The following is a 22,142-nucleotide window of genomic DNA, read 5'->3' as shown; positions in this document are numbered from 1 at the left end:
GTTAACTGGACACTGGAGGTTGCAAACAGTCTGTTTCAGCCTTAGATGTTGACCAGCAAGGAGGATGCATTTTGTTGATAGAGAACAGAGTTTGTGACTGAGAATGAAAACAATGGCTTTGGTCTTCCCAAGATTTAAATGACAGCAACGCTAATGCCATGAAATATGGATTATAGTTCTAATAGTTGGATAGAAAGACTTACCAGGGACACCAACAATAGCAAGGATGGGATAGCAAATTGTTTGAATTGCTTTCAGTGCATAATAGATCCGATCATCTAATGGTATCCAAAAAATCTGCAGTAACACTGCCAAATCAATAGGAGAAACTCTTGCCCATTGTTGCAACATTCCAATCCATTGTTCTCAGATTCTGATCCATTGTTGTAATGCTCCAATCTATTGTTCTCAGATTCTGATCTATGCTCTTCCTGGAGCCACTGATCCCTGTTAGTACCAGGATGATATTCCCACTGACATTATTGGATAACACATTGAAAGGAATCCTTTGTTAGGAGAAGAGGGAAACCCTCCAGCGACACAATTCGGGTCCATGGAGACTGACGTGAATTACAGTCACTGAACAAACAGGTTCAGTTAACCCCTTTCAATCCAACACTTCTTAGCACCACAATAAAGTAGAACATTGACCTGATGCAGATGGGATCTATGAGGGTTGCTGAGGGAAGGAAAGGTGGAAATAGCAGATGCACTGGCCAAGATCTTTCAATCCTCCTTGGATATGGGAGTGGTGCCAAAGGACTGGAGAGTTGTAAATGTTGCGCCCTGTTTACCAGAGGAGAGATTGAATAAATCCATTAACTACTGATTAGTCAGTCTAACATCAGTGTTTGGAAATTTCTTAACCCAGCACAAAAATATTTCTTGCTTGGAAAAGCATGGGTTACTAAATAACAGGCCGCATGGATAGCTTGACGACAAATCATCTTTAATAAAGTTGATCAAGTTTTTGATGACTTAACAGCGAGTGTTGACGAGGGTGGTGCGTGGTTTGTGTTATGTATATGGACTTGCAAAAGGCCTGCGATAAAATGCCATCTAATAGACTTGTTGGGAAAAATTAAACCCATGCGTTAATGGGAAAGTGATAGTGTGGATATGACGTTGACTCAGACAGAAAGCAGATCGAAGTGGTGAACAGTTATTGTTCAGACTAGGGGTGGGAGGCAGAAGTATGCAGTACTGTCTCTCAGGGGTCGGTATTAGAATCAGTGCTATTGTTGATATATAGAGAGATATATAAATAGCCTAGACTTATATGTAAAGAGCATAATTACAACATTTGCAGATGAGGCAAAACCCATAAATGTAGTAATCAGCAAATAAAATTTAACACATAGAAGCAGGGAAGTGATTCCTTTTGGAAGGGATAATAAGGGGAGTGAATAGAAAAGGACTGCACCATTTAATAGATAGCACAGGAGTCCAGAGACGTGGGTGTGTATGTACATAAATCTTTGATGGTGGCCGGATGAGTTGCGAAGGCTTTTAAAAGGCATACGGGATCTATAGCTTACTGACCAGAAGCAAAGAATAAAATAAAAACAAGAACTGTCTGCTAAGACTATATAAATCACTGGTTAAACTTCAAGTGGAATACTGTGTTCCATTCCGAACACCAAATTTTATGATAGATTTCAAGGCCTTAGAGAAAGTGTTTGGGAGATATATTAGCGTGCAGTGATGAGAGACTTCAGTTATGTGGAGAGAAGATGGGATTGTTCTCCATAGAGCAGCTAGGGTAAAGGGGAGATTTAATAGAGGTCCTCAAAATCATTATGTGTTTTGATAGAATAAATAAGGAGAACCTGGTTTCACTGGGGTCAGTAGCCAGAGGACACAGTATTATATCAATTAGCGAACAACCAGGGGAGAGATGAGGAGATTTACTTTTCTATACACAGCGAGCATTTATGATTTGGAATTCACTTCCTGAAAGGGTTGTGGAAACAGATTTAACAGGAACTTTCAAAAGTGAATTGGATCAATACTAACAGGGGTGTTTTTCTGTATTGTGGGAAAAGAGTAGGGGAGAGGATCTAATTGCTAAATAGCCTCCTCCTGTGCTGTATGATTCTATGACTCTCCGATAACAGAAGCCATTGAGTACATAGCTCATGCACAATTGACGTCCAGCAGTTTTTAAGGCCGAGATTAATCCTTACTTGTTCTCTGATAAAGGCAACACCAGAACAGCAAATACAAGGGGCTGGTGAGCCAAGTTGTATTGACTTTTTTTAAAATCAGAGAATGACGTCCCGCTCTGATCACCAGTCTCGCTTGGTTTCAGTCAATTACAGACTCATTGATTTCATTCCTATTTTATTTCATGTTTATTTCCTCCCAAGATATGGGTGAGGCTGGCAATTCTGGCATTACTTGCTCATCCCTGATTACCATGAGAAAATCGTGGGCCTTCATCTTGAACCACTGCAGTCCATGTGGTGAAAGTGCTCTCACAATACTGTTACAGAAAGGATTTCAGGCTTTTGACCCAGTGATGATGAAGTAATGGTGATATATGTCCAAGTCGACATGGTGTGTGGCTTGGAGGAGGTGAATGTGGAGGTGGTAGAGTTTTTGTACCAGAGTCCGAGCTGAATTCTAACCCCTCCCCCGTGTCTCTAGTCACTTTGATGTCAATTGTAGGAATGCAACTGGGGGTGAAAAGCTACTTACTGTAAAATACTAAACACAAACCAACTAATGTGTGGCGATTTTGGGATGCAGTTCCCTTACTGGGCACTTCTTAATGAGTTGAGTTTGAACATGAGGATGAGAATTTTAAAATTGAGGCATCACTGGACCAGGAGCCAATGTAGATCAGTGAACAAAGGAGTGATGGGTGAATGGGACTTGGTACAAGTTAGAATATTGGCAACAGAGATTTAGATAAGCTGAAGTTTGTTGTGGGGGCCAGCAGGGGAGGCAAGCGAGGACAGCATTGAAATTGTCGAGTGTGGAGCTAACAAAGGCATGGGTGAGGGATTCCGCAGCAGAGGAACAGAGGCAGAGACGGGTGGTATTTTGGAGGTGGGTAATGGAGAGGTTCTGAGTTCGGAATCAGGAACAGTGACAATGAGGTGGAAGTAGCCGGTCTGGGTGATAGAGGGAATCTGGGAGGAATTAGGAACAGTGACAATGATGTTATAGAGGTGGAAGTAGCAGTCTGGTTGATGGAGAGGATCTAGCTTTGGAATTAGGGACAAAGACTGTGATGTTATGGAGGTGGAAGCAGGTGGTTTGGGTAATGGAGAGAATCTGGGGTTGGAAGCTCACCTCTGGGTAAAATAGGGTGCCGATTGTGAACGGTCTGGTTCAGCCTCAGACACCGGCTGGGAGAGAGATGGAGTCAGTGACTGAGGCCTGTTGAGGAAGATCACAATGGGAACTGGCTGTGTCAGCACATGTGGTTCAATAGCAATTAAACAATCACCAATTAAGGAACTGATGTGGAATCCAGACCCCAGAGGGAGACAGAAATAAAAAGAGTTTAATAAAAACAGAACTGAACAGCATTACTGTCACAGAATTTAATACTTAAGATAGGTATAGCACCGTTTAGATATGGAATAACGCTCCCCCTACACTATTCAATTAAACACTCCCAGGGCAAGTGGAGCTTGAGTAATATATGGAGTACAGCCCCCTCATATTCTCTGTATGGGGGACTCAGTACCCTGCTAGATGAGATTAACACAGGCCAGGGATAGAATTGGGTCTTTACTGCTCTGTGTGTTGGTCAGTACCACACCAGGTGGGATTAACACAGGCTGGCAATAGAACTGGATCTTTACTACTGTGTGTGGGGGGCTCAGTACCACACCAGGTAGAATTAACACAGGCCAGCGACAGAATTGAATCTTTACTACGCTGTGTGTGGTGTTCAGTAGCACACAAGATGGGATTAACACAAACATTATAGCAGACGCCTTGTCTAGAATGTAACACGCTGTACATACAAAAAAGCCTGTACAGAAATCAGGACTGAATGCCTGAGGAGTGAATGGGTTGAATGTGTACAATGTGCACTATCCTATATCTTACTTTCCTTCTTGCTGAGAAAACAACAAAAAAAAGACAAACAATGAAATGGTAAGGAATTTCATTTTTTCCCTTTTGTGGGGAGGTGTTATGCATGGAAGGAGCTGCAATAAAATAAATAATGTAGGAATTATGATATTAAAAATCAACTGTTAAAACTAAAGCACAAGAACTTGGAAACTTGAACTACAGTCAAAATGGAATAGCAGACACGTGACCCCTCCTGTACTGGGAATCAACAAATTTGTTTGCAAAGATCGAACTCATTAACCTTGTCTGAAATAGCTCTGTGGAGAAACCCTTTGAAATTGAAAGTTGCACCATTGCACATTAATGACTCTTATTGACGTGAATAGATTAACAACAGATTCTGGAGACAGTCTGACTCACAACCGCAACCAAGATGAAAGGTGTGAAGTACCAACATCATAATAGTAATATAAAAGCAAAATACTGCGGATGCTGGAAATCTGAAATAAAAACAAGAAATGCTGGAACCACTCAGCAGGTCTGGCAGCATCTGTGGAAAGAGAAGCAGAGTTAACGTTTCGGGTCAGTGACCCTTCTTCAGAACTGACAAATAATAGAAAAGTCACAGGTTATAAGCAAGTGAGGTGGGGGTGGGGCAAGAGATAACAAAGGAGGTCTAGATTGGACCAGGCCACATAGCTGACCAAAAGGTCATGGAGCAAAGGCAAACAATATGTTAATGGTGTGTTGAATTGTGTGTGAAGTGCCAACATCATAATAGAATGGTAGCCATTCAAGCACCAATCAATAGCTATGGTTATCACATCTAGACCCATTTTCTGGTCACAACAGGGGAGAGGCCATGTGTCTCCTAACAGAAACTCTAATGTGGCAGATTTTTACCTTAAAAAGGTATCCCTCTGGAGGGGGAGGGGAGATCAAGCCAGGACCACAGAAAGCCTGTGAGAAAGACCCAGCCAAGCAAGAGAAGAACCTGCTGAAATTGAACAGTGACTACAGCAGAGACGTCACTAAATGACTTTGAGGCTCTCCATCTGTGAAGGTAAGAAAATAAGTACCACAACCTTGGGCTGTATTACAACCAATAGAGCTCTACAACACTTCTGCAAGTTCAAGACTGCAAATAATCAGGCCTACGACTTTTAAAAAAGACGTTTGTGTATATATGTGTGGGTAAAGGTGTGTGTGGGTGAGGTTATGATGATTTTGGGAACTGTTTAAAAATAAAGTCTTTTTTGACCTATGAGAAAACCTGTCATTTGTCTGTTTAATGGACCTTAAAGACACTCGGGGGCTAATGCATCATTTTAACAAAACATAGTTGCAGTCAATTGGGAGGAGAACAGTGTGAACCACTCATATACCCATCACAGTCTGTAACTGTGTGGGGGTCAGTGTCACACCAGGTGGAATTAGCATACAGTGGGGATAGAATTGGTTCTTTACTACTCTGTGTGTGGGGGTCAGTGCCACACCAGGTGAGATTAATACAGGCTAGGAATAGAATTGGGTCTTTACTGCTCTGTGTGTGGGGGTCAGTGCCACACCAGGTGAGATTAGTACAGGCTAGGAATAGAATTGGGTCTTTACTGCTCTGTGTGTGGGGGTCAGTGCCACACCAGGTGAGATTAATACAGGCTAGGAATAGAATTGGGTCTTTACTGCTCTGTGTGTGGTGATCAATAGCACACCACAGAATCACAGAATTCAGAGAATTGTTACAGCACAGAAGGAGGCCATTCGGCCCATTGTATCTGCACCAGCTCTCCAAATGAGCAATTCACCTAGTGTCACTCTCCCGCCTTCTCCCCATAACCCTGCATACTCTGCCTTTTCATATAACAGTTTAACTCCCTTTTGCATGACTCGATTGAACCTGCCTCCACCGCACTCTCAGACAGTGCATTCCAGACCTTAACCACTCGCTGTGTGAAAAAGTTTTTCCTCATGTAATTTTGGCTTCTTTTACCGATTACTTGGAATCTGTGCCCTCTCGTTCTTGGTCCTTTCATGAGTGGGAACAGTTTCTCCCTATCTACTTTGTCCAAAGCCCTCATGAATTTGAATACCTACATCAAGTCACCTGTCAGCCTTCTCTTCTCCAAGGAAAACAGTCACAACATCTCCAATCTATCCTCAAAACTGAAGTTCCTCATCCCTGGAATCATTCTTGTGAATATTTTCTGTACTCTTTCCAATGTCTTCTCTAACACCAGGTGGGATTAACACAGGCTGGGGATAGAATTGGGTCTTTACTACTCTGTGTGTGGTGCAAGGGTCAGCAACATGCCCATACACTGGTGCCAGTGTCCGTGGTAAAACATTTTGAGGTCCGTAACTGGTAATTTCAGGGATGAGATATTTCCCATTGGCTTTTTTTTCTGGCCAGACTGGCTGTAAAAAAATCACACTGTCCATTTCACAGCTGAATTGGAATTTCTAAGCTCAGATCATATATACAGCTCATTAACACTCTCTTCCATATTCACAGCTGACATGCGCTAGGGTCGGGAACAGCAGTTTCTGAACTTTGGACAGATTCCGGGTTTTTCCGGCAGGTTTTAACAAAAAATTGGAACCAGCCGGAAAACCCCGAATCTGTCCGAAATTCAGAAACTGCTGTTTCCACTCTCAGCAATGGTCAGAGAGAGAGATGGGGGGCATAGAGAGAGAGATGGGGTAGAGAGAGAGAGAGAGTGGGGCAGAGAGAGAGAGAGAGAGTGGGGCAGAGAGAGAGAGTGGGGTAGAGAGAGAGAGTGGGGCAGAGAGAGAAAGAGAGTGGGGCAGAGAGAGAGAGAGATGGATGGGGGACAGAGAGGGAGATGGGAGACAGAGAGAGAGAGAAAGCGACACAGAGAAGGGTGACTACATACAGAGGAAGGGTGACACAGAGAGGTGGGAGATAACACAGAGAGGGGGGAATGACACAGAGGGGAGGGGACAATACAGAGAGGGGGAGATGACGTGGGGGTCAACACAGAGGAGGAACCCAGAGGGGGAGCACAGAGAAGTGGAACACAGAGACTGAGGAGAGAGAGAGAGACAGACACAGAGAGAGTGGAGGGAGAGAGAGCAATCAAGATCACTCTGACAGATGGACATCTATCCAGGATACTCTTCATTGCTGCAACAAGTGTGTGGGCAGACATTGAAAATCTGTACAAGCAAAAAAACATGCCAGGTATCTCACTAAATCAGTGTCCAACGTAGCGAAGACAAGTAAGTCAATAAATTAGTCTTTGCATTTAAAGCTTCTTCACAAAAATGCACATTTCGTGTCGTTTTGATTATTAGTAAGATGATTTTTTAATGCCTTTATCTTTCTGAAATTGTCACACCAGCCGCCTATGTCAGACAATAATCGTAATGTAGGACCCCCCCACCCACCACGTGAAAAGGTTGGACACCCCTGCTCCAAGCTTTTGACCTTGTGTTTTAAAATAACATAGTAGCTCGGTTATTTTGAGGGCTGCGTTTGCGGACAATGCCACCACTAGGTGGCGCTGCACAGGCACATGTGCCTATGCAGCCTGTTCCACTAAAAAGTCATAGTCTGCGACGATCAGGCAGCTGCCAGGACTAAAGATGGCGCTGCTCAAATAATCACACAAAAAGGCAACGCAAACCTATGGCAACAGGCAATGGCTGGAGAAAGCGGGCAGGAGGGGGATAAAGTGGGTGGGCGGGAGGGGGGAGAGAGCAGGCGGGGGGGAGAGAGAGGGTGGGCAGGGGAAAGAGCGGGCGGGTGGGGGAGAGCACGGGTGGGCGGGAGAGAGTGGGCGGGGGGGAACAGAGCAGTCGGGGGGGAAGATAGTGGGCGGGGGAAAAGAGCGGGTGGGGGGAGATGGGGGGAGAAAGTGGGCTGGGAGAGAGCGAGCGGGAGGAGGAGAGCTAACGGGTAAGAGATTTGGCTTGGACATAAATTGTTTAGTCTGGAGTACAATCTTACAGATAGTGACTAAACATTTTGTAACTGAATAATACATGCAATAACAACCATTCAACTTTTTGCAGAAAAGAATTTTGTTAATCTTATCAGAGCTGCACTGGAATCAACAGTGATAGATTGAGATATAGACATGCCTTTGGTGAGTAAATGACATTTTGTCCATGAGAGAAATTGTTGTTTCAGCCTGTCAAGATGAATAAACTAGTCTTGGCTACCTACCATTAATCTCTCTGTCCCTTCCTGTCCCACTCTGCTTCACGTGACTCTTCTGAAGTACTATCAGCTCCATCCTGTAAGATTCTCCTGATTTGGGGATCACTGCCCTTTTGTTGACTGGCCTATTTTCAGACACATATTACAAGCAGTTGGAAAAGTTGCACAAACATTGACCATCATAGGTTAAATTGTCTTGTGACAATGGCGGTGTGAGAAATGGTCCGTCTTCCTACTACTGATTTTTCTACTGCCTCCACTCAATAACCACAACAACAATCCTCTCCTTGAGTTTCACAGTTTATTGGATGAATTTGCACTCCTGACACAGTGTGAATCCAGAGGTCATCCAATAAAGTCCATCTACCACCCCATGACATGATGTAGCTAGCTCTATTCTGTCAACAAAAGTAATTTGCATTGGTATTGCATACTATTTTGCTTGCTAGCTAGCTAATACAGTTGTGCTGCTCTCCATTGACGTTTTCTACTATAATTATAGGGAGAAATGTGTTTTTTTAATTGGTCTATGTTTGACGACATTAGATTGGTTATACACTTTATAAACAGATTAATTTCCCCCATGTCCGTGGCTGAGTCAATAATTTTGTCAAATGTCTGTGGTGCAACATGCCGGTGCCTATCCCTGGCATGGACTCTCCATTATCCACCAGTAAAATAGGGGAATGAGAACTGGTGACCAATCAGCAAGGGCGGCACAGTGGCACAGTGGTTAGCACCACAGCCTCACAGCTCCAGCGACCCAGGTTCAGTTCTGGGTACCGCCTATGCGGAGTTTGCAAGTTTTCCCTGTGACCGTGTGGGTTTCTGCCAGGTACTCCAGTTTCCTCCCACAGCCAAAGACTTGCAGGTTGATAGGTAAATTGGGCATTGTAAATTGCCCCTAGTGTAGGTAGGTGGTAGGGAATATGGGATTAATGTAGGATTAGTATAAATGATGGTTGTTGGTTGGCACAGACTCAGTGGGCTGAAGGGCCTGTTTCAGTGCTGTATCTCTAAATTTAAAAAAAATCAAGTGTCCCCAAAACAGCAGCAATAACAGCAGAATCCAATGCCTACAGTTACATGTAAACTCAGTGATGTGTCAGCAGGTGGGGTGACCAAGTGAATCTCTTCACACACAAGGAACATTTAAATAGACTCTCTCCAGTAAGTAAACGCAGATTATGCATCAAATCCTTTGACATTTGAAATTTTGGATGTGAACAGGTGGGAAAACTGAGTAAATCTCTTCCCACACGTGAAGTATCTGAACGGTCTCTCTCCAAAGTGACTGTGCTGGTGTAAATGGGATGACTGAATCCATTTCCACATTCAGCTGGTGAACACCTTCTCCCTGACCTGACTGCACACGAGTTTCCAGCTCAGACTGGCGACAGAATCCCTGCCCACAATCAACAACAACTTGCATTGTTATAGCACCTTTAACATAGTAAAAACACCCAGAGACTCTTTACAGGAGCATTAACAGTCACCACATTAAGACTTTTGATTCCCAGCACGTCTGTGCTTGTATCTCCAATTTAGTCCCCTAAACGCTGCTATAATTTCCTTCAATAAATATGGGAAATGCACAGGTTTTACAACTTAAATCAGTGGCTCCAATAAATGGTCCATAACACCATGTAACACTCCTATGGTAGTAAAACAGCTGATTCTCTGCGTCAGTGAGAGCAGTGTCTTGGTAGACCTGCTCGGAACATAATATAAAGGAGAATTTTATGTTTGTTACGTCACACAAATGTATCTTAATCAAATGCCTTACAGCTGTTTGTCTCCCAAGCTAATTTCTTGCAGCAATCTTAGTAACTAGTGTTTCCTCTCTCCCAGTTTTATTTCCAGTGCTCCAGCTTCTATTCTTCATTAATATTTTCATTATCTTTTTTTCTTCATTCATTTCCCATCTGTATCCACCCCAACTCTTCAGATTTTGTTCCCGAAGTTGGTAAGGATGTAAGAAGTGCCATTCAGCATGATATATAACACTGTCTCAGGTGGTAGGGGAAGATTTCTGAGCACAATGCAATATTTCCAACTGTTTTAACATCAGAAAATGAGGCCTGGATCTCCTATGTTGCAGGACGTATTCCTTCTTCAGGATTCCCACCTGAAATATTAAACATTAGGATAGCTTCACAAGGGACCTTCAGACCAACAGGAATAAGGGAAAAGGATTGGAGGACTGAGTGGGAGAATCTGTACCCGGATATCACTCATTGTTTAGAGATCTACATCATTTTTGAAACACTTTTCTGTTGTGGTTTTCAACAGATCAAAGCCTGTGGGTGTGGAGCAAACATTTCAATATTTGTTAGTGAAATGGATTCATTCAGGACAGCGAGCTGGGATTATTTGAGGAATTTGAGGATCCACCTATACTAATCCCAACTTCCAGCATTTTGTTTGTAGCCCTGCATATTACGGCACTTGAGATGCATATCCAGACTCCTTTTGAATTAATTGAGGGTCTCTGCCTCAACTACCCTTACAGGCAGTGAGTTCCAGACCATCACCACCCTCTGGGTGAAAAAGTTTTTCCTCATCTCCCCTCTAATTTTTCTACCAATCACTTTAAATCTATGCCCCCTCGTCACTGACCTCTCTGCTAAGGTGAATAGACCCTTCACCTCCACTCTATCCAGGCCCCTCACAATTTTGTTCATTTCAAACAAATCTCCCCTCAGCCTTCTCTGTTCCAAGGAGAACAACCCCAGTCTATCCAATCTTTCCTCATAGCTGCATTTTTCCAGTCCTGGCAACATCCTCATAAATCTCCTCTGTATCCTCTCTAGTGTAATTACATCTTTTCTGTAATGAGGTGACCAGAACTGCACACAGCACTCAAGTTGTGGCCTAACCAATGAGTTATACAGTTCCAGCATAACCTCCCTGCTCTTATATTCTATACCTCGGCTAATAAAGGAAAGGATACCATATGCCTTCTTAACCACTTTATCGACCTGTCCTGCTACCTTCAGGGATCTGTGGACATTCACTCCAAAGTCCCTCACTTTCTTGACACTTCTCAGTATTTTCCCCTTAATTGTGTATTCCTTTGTCTTGTTTGACCTCCCTAAATGCATCACCTCACACCTCAGCAGGTTGAATTCCATTTGCCACTTTTCTGCCCATCTGACCAGACCAGCAAATCGTTAATATACACCACAAAAAGCAGGGGACCCAGTAATGAGCCCTGCGGACTGCCACTGGAAACAGCCCTCCAAGCGCTAAAACACCCCTCAACTATTACCCTTTGTTTCCTGCCACTGAGCCTATTTTGTATCCACCTTGCTGCATTTCTCTGGATCCCATGGGATTTTATTTTTTTAACCAGTCTGCCATGTGGGACCTTGTCAAAAGCCTTGCTGAAATCCATATAGACCACATCAACTGGGCGGCACAGTGGCGCAGTGGTTAGCACCGCAGCCTCACAGCTCCAGCGACCCGAGTTCAATTCTGGGTACTGCCTGTGTGGAGTTTGCAAGTTCTCCCTGTGTCTGCGTGGGTTTCCTCCGGGTGCTCCGGTTTCCTCCCACATGCCAAAGACTTGCAGGTTGATAGGTAAATTGGCCATTATAAAATTGCCCCTAGTATAGGTAGGTGGTAGGGAAATATACGGACAGGTGGAGATGTGGTAGGAATATGGAATTAGTGCAGGATTAGTATAAATGGGTGGTTGATGGTCGGCACGGACTCGGTGGGCCGAAGGGCCTGTTTCAGTGTTGTATCTCTAAACTAAACTGCACTACCCTCATCTATCTTCCTTGTTACCTCTTCAAAAATTTGATCAAGTTGGTCAAACAAGATCTCTTAACAAATCCATTTTGACTATCCTTGATTAACCTGTGCCTTTCCAAGTGACAATTTATCCTGTCTTTCAGAATAGATTCCAATAATTTTCCCACTACTGAGGTTAGACTGACTGGCCCATAATTATTCGTTCTATCCTTCGCTCCCTTTTTAAACAGAGGTACAACGTTAGCAGTTCTCAAATCCTTCAGCACCACACCTGTATCCAGTGAGGACTGGAAAATGATGGTCAGACCTTCAGCTATTTCCTCTCTTGCTTCTTTTAACAGCCTGGGGTACATTTCATCTGGCCCTGATGATTTATCAACTTTCAAGGATGCTAGTCCCATTAATATTCCTCTCTCCCTATGTTTATCACATCCAATACTTCATACTCCTCCTCCTTAACTACAACATCTGCATCGTCCCCCTCTTTTGTGAAGACAGACGCAAAGTATTCATTAAGAACATCTTCCGGCCCTACATATAGGTTACTTTTTTGGTCTTTTATGGTCCCTACTCTCTCCTTAGTTATCCTCTTCTTCTTAATGTATTGATAAAACATCTTTGGGTTCACCTTGATTTTGCTTGCCAATATTCTTTCATGCCCTCTTTGCTTTCCTAATTTCCTTTTTGATTTCACCCCTCCACTTTCTATACTCCTCTCGGCTTTCTGTAGTATTGAGTTCTCAGTATCGGACATAAGCGTTTCTTTTCTGCCTTATCTTCCCCTGCAAGCTCCTTGACATCCATGGGGCTCTAGATTCGGCCGTCTCACCCTTTTTCTTTGTGGGAACATGTTTACCCTGAACCCCTTGAATCTCCCCTTTGAATGCCTTCCACTGCTCTGACACTAATTTACCTTCAAGTAGCTGTTTCCAGTCCACTTTCACGAAATCACTTCTCAGAACTTTACCTTTAAAACTCTCTCTCTTGTTCTGGACTCCCAACCAGAGGAGATTGTTTCTCTTTACCTTATCAACTATTTTAATCATTATACTCCTTGGTCTTCTATACTCAAGGGAATGCAATCTGTCCTCAATATTTAACTCATTTAGCACCATATCATTCTGTCGAATCTGCACTACACATGCTTCAAGTACAGTAAATGCTTCCTGAGGTGCGTTTCCCTGAACTGATGAAGCTTTAAGCACTGAATGGCCTACTCCTCTTCATGTTCTCATATTGTCACGATCATCTAGTTTGTATTAATATTTTAGAGGTCACTTTTAGTTTTGGGCAAATTAATTGTGTAGCAGAAAGATCATTGGAATTCTGGAATTTAAAAAGGTTGCAGGACCACCCACGAGATTTCATGTATACTAACAGAGACAGATTTAGAGAGGTAAGAGCCATAAGACAGTAGGCGAGCACGTTTAGTTGAGGAACTGGAACTAGAAAGTCTGGAAGGATTTGTTCTGTCATTGTTAACAATATCAATTGCTCATGTGGGTATCAGAAATCAGAGATGTTTTGGAGTTGAAGGTAATTAGCTTAAATTGCTATCTGGGAAATCTCATGAGTACCATGTTGCTATGGAGATAAATGATGTGGGGGATGCCTGTTGGTCAGGTGTTTTTATATCTGCACTGGCTCACAGATAGGCAGTTGATTCAGAAAGCTGTTGGCTTTAGAAGCAGCAGGTCTCAAGAGCAGGGAGGCCATCGGGAAACAAGAGTGTTTCTGTTTTGAGAAGGATAATGCTTAAGCTGGGAAATCCAGATTCAAGAGATGTTGAATGAGTGCTGGAGGGTTGCCTAGCTGAATGCTGGTGGAAAATCTCTAGAAGATCTCACACCATGGAAGATAGGTGAGAAATTAAAGAAATTGAAGTGAATTCCTAAGAGCTATGGTATACTGTGGTTTGGCCCCAGGAGAAGTGAATGAACAACCAAAGTCCTGTAAAGTATAGGGTAACTCTTGTGGTAGAAGTAAAAGTCAAACAAGAGTGTTCTGCTGATACTTAGTGTTTAAAGTATACATCTTCGTGTTCTGTTAAAATTTTTAAGTTTAAAGTATAAGTGATTTTAAATTGTAGTTATAGTTAATAATGCTTTGCTTTGTTTAGCTTTTATAGAGTCATAGAGTCGTACAGCATAGAAACAGGCCCTTTGGCCCACTGCGTCCATGCTGACCATAATGCCTATCTATACTAATCCCACCTGCTTGCATTAATTCCATAACCCTCTATGCCTTGCTCATTCAAGTACCTGTCCAGATGCCTTTAAATGTTGCTACTGTTCCTGCCTCCACCACCTCCTCAGGCAGCTCATTCCAGATACCCACTATTCTTAGTGTGAAAAATTTACCCCTTTGATCCCCTTTAAACCTCCTCCCTCTCACCTTAAATCTATGCCCTCTAGTTTTAGTCACCCCTATCATGGGAAACAGACTCTGGCTATCTACCCTAACTATGCCTCTCATAATTTTATATACCTCTATCATGTCCCCTCTCAGCCTCCTTCGCTCCAGGGAAAACAGACCCAGCCTATCCAATCTCTCTTTATAACTCAAGCCCTTCAAACCAGGCAACATCCCAGTGAATCTTTTCTGCACCCTCTCTAGCTTAATCACATCTTTCCTGTAGTGCGGCGACCAGAACTGCACACAGTACTCCGAATGCGGCCTAACCAACGTTATGTACAACTGTAACATGACGTCCCAACTCCTGTACTCAATGCCTCGGCCGATGAAGGCAAGCATGCCATACTTATGTCCAGTAAAGTTTGTTGTTTTAAAGGGAAAATCTTGTGGGATATTTTCAGTAATAATTAGGGATTCAAACTTATTTTTGAAATCGTGACTGGTCTCTCATAGGATCATTACAAAATTGGGGGCTGGTTGTGGGATTTTGAATCCACAGACTGAGATGAGTACACTAAAATTTGCTAAAGTTTAAATGAGCAAGATTTCATGGTGATTTTTACTGTATTTATTGAAAAGCAGAATGGCGATGTAAATTCCTAAGACTTCTGGGACGGGAAGATTTATCCCTGAGTGTTTTGCAGCAACTGACAAAGGGTAGGTTGATGACATTAGCAGAAGAGCTGAAGACAGAGTTAAAAGCAGGGGCTAAAAAGGCAGAAATAATGGAAACTTTAGCACAGCATTTGGAATTAAAGAGAAAAAAGGTTGACCCGCAATAAAACACAAATTGAGTTAGCCAGGATTCAATAGAAAATGAAGTAACATGAATTTGAAACAAAGACAAGCAAAAACTTGAACTCAAAAGGGAAAAATAAATGAAAATGAAAAAACTTGAACTGGAATTCCAGAGATAGACGTTAGCAAAGGAAGAAATGGATAAAGAAAGAGACAGAGAGCTTTAAAGAGAGAAATAAGCTGGGAAAATATGGACTGGGTAAAGAAAAGCTTAGGTTATAGGGTAAAGGAGGAGCTAGTAGTTCGGATGATGAGTCAAGTCCCACTCCCAGTTTTGATTTGACAAGGAATATTCGCCTAGTGCCTAGATTCAGTGAGGAAGGGATTGAAAGAAATTTTGTCTCATTTGAGTAAATTGCTAAAAGGTTAGCTTGGTCATGAGAAACATGGACCATTCTTTTGTAAAGTGTTTTAATAACAAAAACATTGGATACCGATTCAAGTCTTTCGGATGAACAGTCTGCACATAATGAGACAGTTAAAACTGCAGTACTTACCGCATATGAACTTGTCCCCGAAGCATAGCAAGTAAAATTTTGGACTTTAAGGAAAAGAACAAATCAAACACTTGTAGAGTTTTCTAGGGAAGAGGAAATGACATGGCACTGTTGGTTTTATACACTGAGCTTAGAAGAGACTTGAAGAATTTAGGAATAACTTTAGGACACACTTAGAGGACAGTAAAGCTTCTAACATTAAATAAGCTGTTGTTTTAGCTGACAGTTCTGTTTTATCCTATTAGCAGCTGTGGTGTGGTAAAGCTTTATTTGCATATCCACACAGGAGTTGAAGGGATAGACAAAATGATAGTGAACAGGTTCTTGAGTTCAAAGAAGGAGACAGCAGAAAAGAAAAGACAGATGCCTCTCAAGGTGGTTAAAAAAAAAGACATTATAGATGATAGGAGTGAGTCAATAAAACCAACATGTTTTCACTGTCATAATGTCGGTCATGTTAAAGCAGAGTATTGGAACTTAAAAGCGAAAGCCATAGCTTTAGTGAGTGTGAATAGTGTTTCTCCAAAGAATACTGCACCAAGGAGTGAGGCTGCTGAGAAAACAGTACCATGTATGTCAGGTGGATTCTTCAAATGAGAACCAGGCAATAAACAATAAGTTGAGAACAAAGAACAAGAACAAAGAACAGTACAGCACAGGAACAAGCCATTCGGCCCTCCAAGCCTGCACCAATCTTGATGCCTGTCTAAACTAAAACCTTCTGCACTTCCGGGGTCCGTATCCCTCCATTCCCATCCTATTCATGTATTTGTCAAGATGCCTCTTAAACGTCGCTATCGTACCTGCTTTCACTACCTCCCCGGCAACAAGTTCCAGGCACTCACCACCCTCTGTGTAAAAAATTTGCCTCGCACATCCCCTCTAAACTTTGCCCCTCGCACCTTAAATCTATGTCCCCCTAGTAACTGACTCTTCCACCCTGGGAAAAAGCTTTGACTATCCACTCTGTCCATGCCACTCATAACTTTGTAAACCTCTATCATGTCGCCCCTCCACCTCCGTCGTTCCAGTGAAAACAATCCGAGTTTATCCAACCTCTCCTCATAGCCAATACCCTCCAGACCAGGCAGGCAACATCCTGGTAAACCTCTTCTGTACCCTCTCCAAAGCCTCCACATCCTGCTGGTAGTGTGGCGACCAGAATTGTACGCAATATTCCAAGTGTGGCCTAACTAAAGTTCTGTACATAGAGGAAGTGAGGAGGAAAATTAGACTGGCAAAGAGAGACTATGAAAATAGAATGGTAGGCAACATGAAAGGGAACCCCAAAATCCTCTACCGGCATGTAAATAGTAAGCAGGAAGTAAGAGGAGGAGAGAGAGAGACAGCGAAGGTAATATATCCTTAGAGGTGCAGGGCAATGCTAATCTACTTAATGAGTACTTTGTAGCAGTGTTCACTGAGGAAATGGAAACTGACAAAATATCGGTTGAAGCAGAGAGACTAGAGACAATGGATAGGATAAAAAATGAGAGGGGGAGGTATTAAAAAGGTTGATTATGCTTAGGGTAGATAAGTCACCTGGTCTGGATGGCTTCTTACATCCCAGGTTGCTGAAGGAAGTGCGGAAGGAGATAGTGGAAGACTTACCATAATCTTCCAATCTGCCCTGGATACAAGAAGGTGCCAGAGGGTTGGGGAATGACAAATGTGACACCCTTAATCAAGAAGGTGTGTCAGGACAGTCCTAGCAACTACAGGCCAGTTAGTTTAACATCAGTGGTGAGTAATGTTTTGGAACCAAAAATCAGGGAAAATATCAATGGAAAATTAGAGAGGTTTGAGTTAATTAAGGAGAGCCAGCATGGATTTGTAAAAGGCAGATCATGCTTGATAAATCTAATTGAATTTTTTGATGAAGTGACAGAAAAGGTTGATGAAGGGATTGTGGGGGATGTTGTTTATATGGATTTTGAGAAAGCATTTGATCAGTTATCACATAAAAGGCTAGTTAAGAAAATTGAGCTTTATGGAATAGGAGAATCAGTGTCCAATCGGATAAAGCAATTTGGCTTAAAGACAGAAAACAGCAAGTCGTAGGAATGGACTGGTAGACTGTGGCGTACCCAAAGAGTCAGTGCTGGGGCCATTGTTTTTTTTTTTGTTGCTATTATTAAGACCGCAACGGAGGCAACAAACTATTAATTCAGTCCCGTCAGGCCAGAGGTTGCAGCATATTTCTGCTGCAATTTCTCGGTAACCAAAATGCAGCTGTGGTACACTCTCTATCCAGAATGTTCTCCTCCCTGAAAGGTGCACTGGTTTTTGATAGTCTAAAGGCACACACTTTTCTTTAATCAGGGGGGAAAAAATAATTCAAGTCCATGTCACTATATATAAATGACTTGGATCTTGGCATACCGGGTAGATTCTCAAAATTTGCTGACGATACCAAACTTGGAGGTGTGTCAACAGTGAGGATGATATGAATATCCTGCAACAGGATATAAATAGGCTAGCAGAATGGGCAGAGAGGTAGCGGATGGAATTTAATACTGACAAGTGTGAGGTGATGCATTTTGGCATAAGAAATAAGGAGAGACAATATATACTTAATGGCACAGTTCTAAAGAGTGTGCAGGAACAGAGGAAGCTGGGGTGCATCTGCATAGATCTTTGAAGGTGGCAGGACATATTGAGAGAGCGGTTAGTAAAGCATATGGGATCTTGGGCTTCATAAATAGAGACATTGAGTACAAAAGCGGGGAAGATATGCTGAACGATTATAAAGTTCATGCTCGGCCCCAACTGGAGTATTGTATCCAGTTCTGGTCACCACACTTTAGGAAGGATGTGAGGGTCCTTGAGAGGGTACAGAGGAAACTTACCAGAATGATCTCACTGATGGGGATTTTAGTTACAAGGTTAACATGGAAAAACTGGTGTTGTTCTCCTTAGAACAAAGAGATTAAAGAGAGATTTAATAGAAGTGTACAAGACTATGACGGGCTTAGATAAGTTAGACAAGGAAAGATTGTTCCCATTAACTGGTGGTACAAGGATTAGGGGATACAGATTGAAGTTTTTGGGCAATAGATGCAGGTAGTATATGAGGAAGAACTTTTTATGGAACTCGCTGCCCACGAAGGTGGTGGAAGCAGAGACAATCAATGACTTCAAAAGGAAATTGGATGGCCACTTGAAGGAAATAGACTTGCAGAGCTATGAGGATCGAGTGAGGAAGTGGGACTGATTGAACAGCTCTGTGAAGAGCTGGCATGGAATTGATGGGCTGAATGGCCTCCTTCTGTGCCATAAATGACTCTATCATTCTATGACCTATTTGTGATCCTCTTGGGCTGGAGAGTGAAAAAAATAAATACACAGATGTATCAACCCCATTAATGGAATTCACAGAGCCAGCAAAGGTGCCTGAAAATTTTCAAATTGAAATTTCCCCCCAGGAAGGAAAGAGATTTCATATTAACCCTGAAGGGTTAATGAGGCATGACACCAACTCAAAAGTGCTTGCTAATGCTGATACAACACAGGGTACAACAGCAGGAATCCAAGCAAATGGATAGGCTACAAAAGACCATTTGAAACTGCAAAGTGACTGGGATGATCCTATTCATGAGTTACACGCAAGTCTCAAAGTGTTAGAACAGAAAGTGGAAGTCCAAAATGAAGAAGCTATCGACCATAGTCAGAGTGTGTAAAACAAGGCTCCTTATGACTGGGATCAAGCAAAACTAAATTATTATAAACTGTTTAAAGACCAGACCAAACCAGTACAGCAAACATTTCTACTTGAATATAAAAGTAATTTAAACAACCTTCTTAAAGTGGCTAATGAAAATTTTGACCAACAAAAGAATGAGCTATTGGCACACAAAGAAGCCATTTTAAACTTGTTATCCTGGAGAATGGACTTAAATTTTAAAATATATCAATGCCTGCAGTTAACCAGGAGGAAGATGGTTTAACTGTGGAATTAATTGTGTCACGGAACTGTAATTATTTTTCTCCTCCGATTAAAAAGTGTGTGCCTTTAAGACTCTGTTTGAAATCAGTGTGCATTTAAGACTGAGCACAGGGTGCCAGCTGCGCCTGTGCCTAGCCACAGCAGGAGAGAGAGGTCACATGGTATAATGGGCTGAATTTTACCCTCGACGGACAGGAGCCGTCCACCGATTGAAAAGTTAGCGGTGAATCGTCCTACGCCTGGCCTGGGGATCCGGATCGCATTTTACGGTCCCCAGGCCTTTAATTGGTCTGGGGTGGGACTTCCACCTCATTTGAGGCAGGAAGTCCTGCCTAATGGAGCTGTTGGCCAATCAGTGGGCCGGCAACTCTTAGTCCTAGCAGCGCCACCGGGAGCAGTGACCACTGCTGCGAATGCAACCCAGCTTCGAGAAAAAGAGGAAGAATGGCCCTGGGAAAATGCAAGTATTTGGGGCCTCGCCGGGGGGTGATTGGTGGGACCGCAGCAAGGCAAGGGTGGCCAATTGGGGACTGGAGGTGGGGGGTGTTAGATGTTGGGGGTGGTTGGGGCATCAGGGGCGACCCTCCATCGGGCACAGGGTGCCTGACCAGGACAGTTCCCCCCCCCCCACAACTTTTGTCAGGCAACTTTTCTGATGCCTGAGATGCTCAACCGACCAAGGGTAAAATCCCCATGGCAGCAGGCGGAGGCCCTTAAGTGGCCATTAAGCGGCCTTGATTGGCCTGGGGCAGGTGGGCCAGTTTCCGCTGCTGCCACCCTGCGTAAAATGGTGGCGGAGGTGGGAGCAGGTCGGGAAGGGCCCCCACCACCACCCCCACCCCCCACTCCCCCCCCTCCCCCCGTCCACATCACATCCCGCTCTTTAGAGGGCATAATTCTGGCCAATGTTTTGATTTGACTGCATGTAAAACTGGCAGAAACTGGTCTGAACAAGTTAGTTTGAGAGACTCTCCAGCAATGCTAAAGGAAAGAGCTGTCTATTCTCTCTCAGCAGACATTCTACAAGGAACTACAGGCTGAATTAATTGTCTAAAGGGATAAAGAAGCTTTTTTTTTCAAGAGACCATTTGTATTACTGAGGGTAGCAAACAGTCCTTTTCTTTACTTCTAAGCCAGGAAGTATTTGCTTCAATATTGAATCTCTCTTGACTGATTGTATTTCGTGGAATTCGCCGGTGGTCTTGATGCCTGCTGCAGCCGAAGAGTTTTGAATGCCTATCTACTGAAGCGTCTATTTCATCAAATCCGCATGGAGACTTTGAGGAGCATTTGATTATCTCCACATTAGAATACCTCACCCATCTGGAACATAACCCACAAATACTTACTTATTTATTCTTAAGAAACAGCTAATTTTTAAATATTCTTTTCTTTTGGGCCTCCTTATCTCGAGAGACAATGGATACGCGCCTGGAGGTGGTCAGTGGTTTGTGAAGCAGCGCCTGGAGTGGCTATAAAGGCCAATTCTGGAGTGACAGGCTCTTCCACAGGTGCTGCAGAGAAATTTGTTTGTTGGGGCTGTTGCACAGTTGGCTCTCCCCTTGCGCCTCTGTCTTTTTTCCTGCCAACTACTAAGTCTCTTCGACTCGCCACAATTTAGCCCTGTCTTTATGGCTGCCCGCCAGCTCTGGCGAATGCTGGCAACTGACTCCCACGACTTGTGATCAATGTCACACGATTTCATGTCGCGTTTGCAGACGTCTTTATAACGGAGACATGGACGGCCGGTGGGTCTGATACCAGTGGCGAGCTCGCTGTACAATGTGTCTTTGGGGATCCTACCATCTTCCATGCGGCTCACATGGCCAAGCCATCTCAAGCGCCGCTGACTCAGTAGTGTGTATAAGCTGGGGGTGTTGGCCGCTTCAAGGAGTTCTGTGTTGGAGATATAGTCCTGCCACCTGATGCCAAGTATTCTCCGAAGGCAGCGAAGATGGAATGAATTGAGACGTCGCTCTTGGCTGGCATACGTTGTCCAGGCCTCGCTGCCGTAGAGCAAGGTACTGAGGACACAGGCCTGATACACTCGGACTTTTGTGTTTCGTGTCAGTGCGCCATTTTCCCACACTCTCTTGGCCAGTCTGGACATAGCAGTGGAAGCCTTACCCATGCGCCTGTTGATTTCTGCATCTAGAGACAGGTTACTGGTGATAGTTGAGCCTAGGTAGGTGAACTCTTGAACCACTTCCAGAGCGTGGTCGCCAATATTGATGGATGGAGCATTTCTGACATCCTGCCCCATGATGTTCGTTTTCTTGAGGCTGATGGTTAGGCCAAATTCATTGCAGGCAGACGCAAACCTGTCGATGAGACTCTGCAGGCACTCTTCAGTGTGAGATGTTAAAGCAGCATCGTCAGCAAAGAGGAGTTCTCTGATGAGGACTTTCCGTACTTTGGACTTCGCTCTTAGACGGGCAAGGTTGAACAACCTGCCCCCTGATCTTGTGTGGAGGAAAATTCCTTCTTCAGATGATTTGAACGCATGTGA

This window comes from Heterodontus francisci, chromosome 32, assembly GCF_036365525.1.
Source record: "Heterodontus francisci isolate sHetFra1 chromosome 32, sHetFra1.hap1, whole genome shotgun sequence".
Taxonomy (NCBI): domain Eukaryota; kingdom Metazoa; phylum Chordata; class Chondrichthyes; order Heterodontiformes; family Heterodontidae; genus Heterodontus; species Heterodontus francisci.
This window is presented reverse-complemented; position numbering follows the sequence as displayed.